The 8,918-nt window shown below is 32.1% G+C and overlaps 1 long non-coding RNA gene across 1 annotated transcript; it reads left to right on the forward strand.

Annotated features, from left to right (window-relative positions):
• Window positions 1-3,759: 3,759 nt before the first annotated feature.
• LOC150102700 (uncharacterized) lies at window positions 3,760-7,835 on the forward strand. Its single transcript, XR_016548913.1, has 3 exons — window positions 3,760-4,156; window positions 5,975-6,051; window positions 7,556-7,835. It is a non-coding gene; the product is annotated as an uncharacterized LOC150102700 (long non-coding RNA).
• The last annotated feature ends 1,083 nt before the right edge of the window (window positions 7,836-8,918 follow it).

Raw genomic sequence — 8,918 nt, forward strand, 5'->3', positions numbered from 1 at the left:
ACTCTCTTCTTAAACAGAGCACGAGAAAGGAACTTGAAATTCAAAAAACTCACGCATCATCTCACGTTCACTAGCTAATTATACTTCTGCATTAATTTATATGTATGCGCATTAGCCTCATCAACTTAAAAGGAAAGAATAGTATCTTCGAGAACCTTGTGCTCTTAGTGCAAGTAAGTCTGTAAACATTTTAAACATTTATTTGAATATGTGAAAATCTGGTTCTAAGTGTGGTTAATCAATATACAAAATATTTCAGAATATTAAGAATACTTGAATGTTTTGAAAATGGTTATCACAATGTTGGATGAATGTGCTTGTGTAATGGATTGTAACACATGTTGCTTATTCTGTGAAGGATGGTACAGCAAATATATATAATTAAATATTTCCACTATCCAACTGTTAATGTGCAGAAATATGGAAAGAGATGTAATCGGTGAACATTTTATGTCTGTGGCTAATTCCATTAAGATGGATCAATGTAAAAACAATTAATATATTCATGCGCAACGTTGGTTGCAATCATGCAAGAATTAACTTGAAAAATTAGTGGAATTGTTGGAAAATATATTGACCATTTCCACTTAGTCAACAAGTAAATATTTACATATAAATCCTTGTTTTCCTTTGTTATTTTCACGAAATACTTCTGCAGAAAAATTTTTTAAAAATGACACTGATTGAAAGCTCGCTAAGTAAACATTCCTTGTAAATTTTTCAAGGGAGTGGAATGTAAATAGGTGCAGATATTTGGTTTATTTATTTTTACTTGTTTCAAATGGTTTATAGCAAACGAAATATAACGATTCTCTTGGTATGAATTCCTTCCTTTCTTGCAATAAACGCAATGATATTCTATGCATATTTTTTCTCCTATGCCATACATTGATTTCAGTCTCCCATATAATTAAACCGAAACCTTTTGAAATGGCTTTTTAAAAGACATAATCTCATTTATCTGTGTACTTTTAACTATGATTGGAAATATGGTCAGTGTTTCATGTATAAAACAGAAAAAAACTTACTCGAAAAAGTCTTACACAGGAGAGTAAGATAACCAGCGATCCAAGTTCGGCGAAACTTCCGAACATATTATGTACAGTCCATTAGAAATATTATGACCGTCCTTATTTTACAATCAGTCATTCTGCTACAACAGGTAGTACTCGCTTCAAAACGGCAGTGCACGCTCCTGGAAGTGTAGCTGATCGACATGGACAAGGGACGTAAAAACGGGCTTCGAAAAAGGAGTAATTATCAACGTTCTGCGTTTCCATTTTTGACAATTGAAAACAAAGAATAATTATTAAACTTCGATTATTAAAAACTATTATTATTATTAAACTAATATTAAACTTCGATCCGTGTATAAAAATACATTTGCCTAATTCTGCTACCAGAAATGGCGTATGACGCAAAAAGATGAACAAATGATTTTTTGTTGCTTCGGATGGAGATCATTTCCATTTGTTTAACAAAAATTTTGAAATAAAAATGATTCTTATCAAAGGCAAAACTGAATCACGTGGACCCCTTCATCCGTCTTTCGTAAAAGATTTTTTTAAAAAAATATCATCGAATTAGGGGGAAATTGATTTATTGTAGAATTTCTGCATGTTATGCTTCTTTATGCACCAAATGGTTCGACTGAATTTGGAACGACTCCAAATATTTTCTTAAAGATTCCAAATACGAAATGTGTGCAAATCAACCGAGTTAGACATTCAGAATCAATTTATGAACAATGTTAAGTGCTTGTAAAGTTCGCTAAGCACACCTAAAAATACGATTTAATTTGCATCCTTCATAGAAGGAAACTGCAAGAAGTGGAACTAATTTTCATGTGTTTTTCATTAATTAGCAACGCATTTATTGACAGCGATTTCTGCCAAAATAACAAAATTCTTTGAACCACGTAGGTAAATCAAAAAGGATATAAATTCTGTTTGTTGTGTGAGAAATGCTTTTCTTTCTTTTGAAAAATTGGTTGGATATTGACAACGTTAAAGTAGTGGCGATAATGTTTGTCGGAAATATGTCAAGTTGTTTCTGATGAGAAATTTAAACTAATAGAAGAAAGTGAACCTAATACAAGTTTAGAAGAACAAATTTTAGAAGCTCCTCCAACCAATACCCAGATGCAAGAAGCTCTACGAATACTTCTTCGCGGTGTGCAACATACAGCGACAAAGTCAGAGGGTGCATTCAGTTATTTGTTTTAGATTGCTTCGAATAGCGTACCCAAACCGATGTATCAATCATTACCATGATGCTAAGGAATGCTATCGACAACAGATAACTGTGTTCACTGAGAATAACAGCTTTCTATTTCTGTTAAAGCATCGAAGTCTTTACATGTTCCCAACAATGTTCTGGAATTGGCTCCTTAACATCCATAAGGATACTAACATAATCTATTCCAAGACGATGGATTTTTAAAATATTTTAGTTTAATAGTTATCACGTGTATTTGCATTCCATACTTTACTTCTTTTGTTTTCAATATTATAAATTACTACCCACTTCAAGCCTCAGCAGTTCCTCCTCCACTATAAAAAAATTTCACGCAAATCTCCGTGTACGTACTATTTATAGAGAAACGGATGAAAGAAGTCATCTAGCGCTAAGTATTCGATATTTCAGGGCTATGAAACCAAATTTTCAGCTAATACCTGATATTTCGTTAACAGCAATCAATTTCTTTCTAGTTGGAGGATATTAAATCTAGCTATATTCTCTGCATTGTTTTCCAACGAACCTAGCAGTGTTTATCCACTTGAACATGTTCTGGCAATGTTGAAACTGTCATTCTTTTGACGAGTATCTGTTTGCTAACATTTTCCTCAAAATATAAGCGATTCCTACTTCCACAAAAATTTAAAGTCAAGAATTTGTCCTCTTACGGCGCAATGAAGTTGCGCAGTTGTCATATTTATTCCTCGACTATATAAGACACAAACATCAGCAACTGTGAAATCACTTACATACGTAGTAAGTACTTAGAGTAGAATATACAAGCAACCTATAATTCTTCGGAGACAAAAAATGCGGTGATTTGGCAGAATTTTCGGAATTTCTTCCTAAATGTGTTGATATGGTAAGTAATGTAGCATCGGGGATAACTCGTGTCTATTAATAGACTTAATGAAAAATAATGGATGTTCGTATAGTGTTGTCTAAAATGTATTTTTATTTAGAAGAATAATTAGCCTTGAATTTGATATGAGGTTAAAATAAAGTAATTAACAACATGAGAATGAATGACACAAGAAAATAATTAATAAAAAAGTTTATCTCTTGCTAATTAATTTTAAAAATTTAGATATGAAATTTTGCTAAACAAACAACACTATCATTCTTTCCGAGGCCATAGAATAGTAAACGTATACTTTTATTACGATGCTCTATTTCTGTTAAAGCATTGGATCACTGCGTGATCCAATTTAATGATAAAGAAATATGAGATACAAAATCAATGGGATATCTTGGAAGAAATATGAATATTCTAAGAACATTCATCATTTGAATACTGGGCAAAGTGCACATGAGAGGCCTGTAATCTGGTATCATTCATCCCCAATGTTATTCTTTCTTTGTGAGGTTATAAAATAGTAACCGTATACTAGATTTTTCATTACAGTGCACTTTGGAACTATTTCAGGTCTCTTAGGGTAAAAAAAAATACTTATGTTGGGACTAACACTGTTACTTGTGCTGTGGTGATCGTGATAAATGACTAACGTTCTGTCACTGGTAAGAAAGACGTCGTGGAATTTATTCTGTGTGATCCAATTTATTGATAAAGAAATATGAGATACAAAATCAATGGGATTTCTTAGAAGAAACATGAATATTCTAAGAACATATATCATTTGAATACTGGGCAAAGTGCACATGAGACGCGTGCGATCTAGTTTCATCCCCAATGTTAGGCGAACAGAATCAGTTGCTGATGCTAGCACTTTATTCCTAACTGAGCAGGTGAAAAGAACTTGACATTTAAAAAACTCATGCGTAATCTCATGTTTACTAATTAATTCTATATTAACAATTCATGCGCAACAATTCATGCGCATTAGTCTCATCTAATTCTCCAAAAGGAAAGAAAAGTCTCTTAGGTAGGGAACTCTGTACTCTTAGTTCAAGTCAGTCTGTAAGTAACATTTTTAGCATTTATTTGAATATGTTAAAATCTGAATCTAAGTGTGGTTAATAAATATACAAAATATTTCAGAATATTAAGAATACTTGAATGTTTTGAAAATTGTTATCACAAATGTTGGATGTATGTGCTTGGGTAATGGATTGTAACACATGTTGCTTATTCCGTGAAGGATGGTACAGCAAATATATATAATTAAATGTTTCTACTATGCAACTGTTAACGTGCAGAAATACGGAAAGAGATGTAATCTGTGAACATTTCATGTCTGTGACTAATTCCATTAGGATGGATCAATGTAAATATAATTAATATATTCAAGCATAAGATTGGTTGCAATCAAGCATGAATTAACTTAAAAAATTAAAGTCGAATTGTCGGAAAATATATTGACCATTTCCAATTAAGTCAACTAGGAAATGTTTACATATAAATACTTGATTTTCTTTGTAATTTTCACGATTTGTTGATAGCTAGTTGGTTATCCGACCTGTTTCAAAAATTTGACTAGCAAAATAAAGATTCTCTTTTTATGAATTGCTCTTTCTTGCTATAAACTTAAAATGTTTTTATGCATATTTTGTCCCCTGTGCTATACGTTGATTTCAGACACCCATATAATTTAAAAAGATCTGAAATAAATGTATTTTAAATACTGAAATAATTAAAAATTAGGCAAGCTCTTTTGAAACTGTTAATGGCATTCGATTATCATTTATCAAACGGGGTAAATGAATTTATTTCTCCTCAAACTAACAATTTCAAGACTAGTTGATAAAATTGATTCGTTATAATTTACATTTTTATTGGAGTAACTATTTAAAATAATTATTTCAATTTTTCGCTTTTAATTAAGTTTTTTTCGCAAAACTATTCAAAATAACTGCTCCCTGCTTTGTTGACTGCTGTTCAGGATCACTTAATTTATAATATGGTTCAAATGGAATACGTAAATTACGCAAGCATTTTATCTAAATTCCGCTGAGATAAGTATTGGTGTAAGCAGGGAAGCTCGTGCCTAGACACTGCGGACCTGCAACACCCCTAATTTTTCTCGATATATAAATATATTTATTTATTTATATTTGCTTGTAATATTTAATTTTATCATCAACAATCCTATACAAGTCTCTTATTTTGTATAAAAAATAATAAAAATCCATCTTGTAGCACTTAGGAGGACGAAGGATGCTAGCAGCACTGTGTTTACCACAGTGTCATATTGCTACGCACGCAAGCATATGCACGTCATAGTGAGATGCGAGCTATTAGCGTAATGCGACACTGTCCATCGCGCAGTTCCACTCTTGTTTATATGCAGTTTGCGCCAGTAGTAAAGTGTTCGTAGTGCTTATCGTGTTTATTCCGTCTCTTTAAATATTTGGATATCACAATTAAAGAATTTAATTGTAATGTCCAAAAATCGTAAATCCATTCCTTTAATTACAATTAAAGGAATGGAGTTTATTTTTAAGCACTTTTAAATTATCCCAAACTCTATAATTTTATTGATAATAAACAATATTTTTTCATGTTTAATTTTTTTTTTAATTTTTACCATAATTTTGATATTTTATTCAAACCCGTACGCACTGTACTTACAGTGTTTATGTATATTTCGAAAGTAGAAGCATCCACACGGTTTCAAGCCATGATCTGCCACTGGGTGTAAGCAAACCTGAACACCTGATTATGTAATTATATATGGTTCATTTGCTGACGTTATGCAATTGTTATATTTCTTGGTATTTGGGTTGTTCGATTTTTTTACAATTATGGAAATAATTTTAATATTAATTTGTGTTTCAGACAAAGTTTAGTCATGAATGTCGTGCTTATCTTTGCCGCAGTTGCTTTACTGTCTGCATCTTGTTTGGCAGATAAAGGTAAGTCATGATTAAGATGATCTACTTAAATTCCATTTTCTGAAGTATTTAGTAATCGATTTGAAGAAACAACTTGCCGTAAAAGTAATTTCCAAATTATCGATCCTGATAAATTGAAGGAATTAATTAATTTTTTAATTAAAGATTGTGCTCTAATTCAAGATGGGACAAATTTCAAGGAAACTTCTATTGACATATTCTAGTGAACTGAAGCAAAATAATGGTTCAATTATTGTGCTGAACGAAATCCCATAATTTTCTGATTTGAAATAAAGCATCTTCAGCTAATTGTTATTATGTGTTTCCAATTCGTTACTGGACCAGAATCACTTAGATATGAAGGTCTAAAAAATTGTAGAGCTTTCAATGCATAACCTAGAAAATCTAGCTGAACGTCGAATTCCACAGTTCCCTTTTCAAAAGAACATTCGAAAAATGAGAAATAGAACTGAATGTGACAATTATGACGAAATTTCTGCAAGATGTCCAAAACAACAGTTGTTCAAATACTACTGACTACAATTAGTTCTGAAAAAAAAATAATTTAGCAAACAGACAGTATTAATGACAGAGCAAGAAACATGTTATAAAGAAACGGAATCTATTTGTAACATTAAAGAATGTTTGTTTGTGAAGAAATAATCTAAGGTATGCTCACAAAACGAATAGGAGAGAAAAGGGTAACAAAACCTTTGTGATGCAAATATGCCAAGAAAGGGGCACAGGGGTACACCAAGACCTAGGTTCAGTGATGCAGTCAGAAGACAAAAATAATATATCATAATATTAGACTGCTAACAGAATAATTTAAGATGAAAATTTTTCATAGATTAGTAATAATGTAAAAAATCATGTAGTACTTCCACAATCCTGTACGGCACTTAAATTTCATAATTGTCTTCAAATTCTTAATATTCCAAAGAATTTGTTAACACATTTCAAATAAAAAAATACGCGTTCATGAAAAATGAAAGTGATTGTGTGATTTTGAAGTTGCTACCTCACTGGCATTCAAAATGCGAGTACATTTTGGTAAGGGGCACGAAACGTTTGAAAGGCCTTCTTAAAATAAATAACCCCATTTACCCATGTATTTGAAATATGGTCAGTTTTATTTTTCATGTACAATACAGAAACGAAACTTTACTTGCAAAAGCCATACACAGGAGTGCATGATAGCCAACGATCCAAGTTTTATGATATTGGAGATTTTCTGAGAAACTAGTGGAGATGAACAACAGTGCAATGAATTCTATGAAATACTTCTCTTTTGTGACTGATCAAGTACATCCATTCAGTTCCTGCTGCCTTCGTAGATGGGTCACTGAACAGTAGTTCTGGTAGGACTACGACATATTCCGGTTATGGTATAATATTTTGATTGGATAGATTAAGTTTTTATAAAAGTAACAATAAAACTACTGTTAAATAAAATAAAATAAACTGTATGTATATATTACTGAATGCTTATTGCTTGTTAGTTAACGCTTTCTTTATCTTGTAGTGATTGAGTGAGAGAATACGTCACATGTGGTTCCAGATGTCTTTTAACCTGTGATAACTACAGAGAAATACCACCAGGAGTATGTCTAATTGCGTGCTTCTACTCATGTTTGTGCAAAAAAGGATACCTTAAAGACAAGCCTGGTGGAAATTGCATTGAGCCTTCTCAGTGCCCAAAATAAGCATCAAATTTCTGCATCAAGAATAAGTCTTATGTAAGCAAATGATAAGAAAAATATAGTAATAAATTTTGCATAATAATAAAATAAAACTGCCTCTCAGCCTGTGTTATTCATCTCCAACGTTTTCTCAACAAGGGGGTGAAATTTCTGTACAATATATTCAAGTCATTTCTAGACTAATTGTTTTGCACTACATGAAGCCAACTGTATTATGTGGCAGGAAATAAAGAACTGACGTGTAAGAAGTTCTCATTTCAAAATCCTGTAAGTTTATGAAATCAAAATTAGATAACACTGAAATACAGTGTTACTATGCTTTTACAGAGATGGTCATTCCTAGGAGCCTTCACAAAATTGCAAACTGTTTACAATCATGATTTGAGATCCATTTTCAATTTTCCCCTTCGTCGTGGTATATAGCGGTATTTAAAAATAGAGAACACTTACTTCCTTCAAGCGCAGGATTCAATTCGTACACAAAAGAATTTGAATATTACTATTAGATAGTTTTCATGTTAACATGATAATTTATACACCTATTAAACTTAGCTTGAATCCAGTTTATAATCAATTTGAGCAAATTTCAAGTGTAATTTAAAATAACGTTAGCAGTATAGTAGGCTGGATCGGCCCTACCATACGAGTGAAAGAAGTATTGATTGGGTCGGCAAAAAAAAAAAAACTATCGATTTGCATCCCAAAAAATATATTGGTGGGCGCAGATTGATTCGAAAATATTTGAAATATCAAGAATTTTACCGGCGAGGGTGCCCCAAAGGCTCCGCCCTTGGGGCGCAAAAATACCTTCTGCCGGGCCTGATAGTAGGTGGATTTATATTTAAAAAGCTGAAACTCCGAGATGTTTAAAACGAAACCAACGCGCAAAAAAGTCTAAAAACAATTTCAAGAGAGGAAAGTCAAAACTTCTGCCTATTCTTAAAGATCTGGTTATCCATCACTAACTTTGTACAAAATAATTCATATCGAATTAGGTCTACTAAGAAAAACAATGGAACAAGTGAACAGGTTAGGCCGAATGATATGTTAACAGTAGGCTGCCCACAGATACCATTTTGAACGGACAGTACCGTTTTTTTTATATTTCCCGGCCATCCCGCCGTTTTAATAAAAATGTCAATGTTGTCCCGATTTTAATAAAAACTATAAATATAATATAATATT

The sequence above is a fragment of the Typopeltis vanoorti genome, chromosome 10 (genome assembly GCF_054136105.1).
Source record: "Typopeltis vanoorti isolate ZY-2024b chromosome 10, IOZ_Tvanoo_1.0, whole genome shotgun sequence".
Taxonomy (NCBI): Eukaryota; Metazoa; Arthropoda; class Arachnida; order Uropygi; family Thelyphonidae; genus Typopeltis; species Typopeltis vanoorti.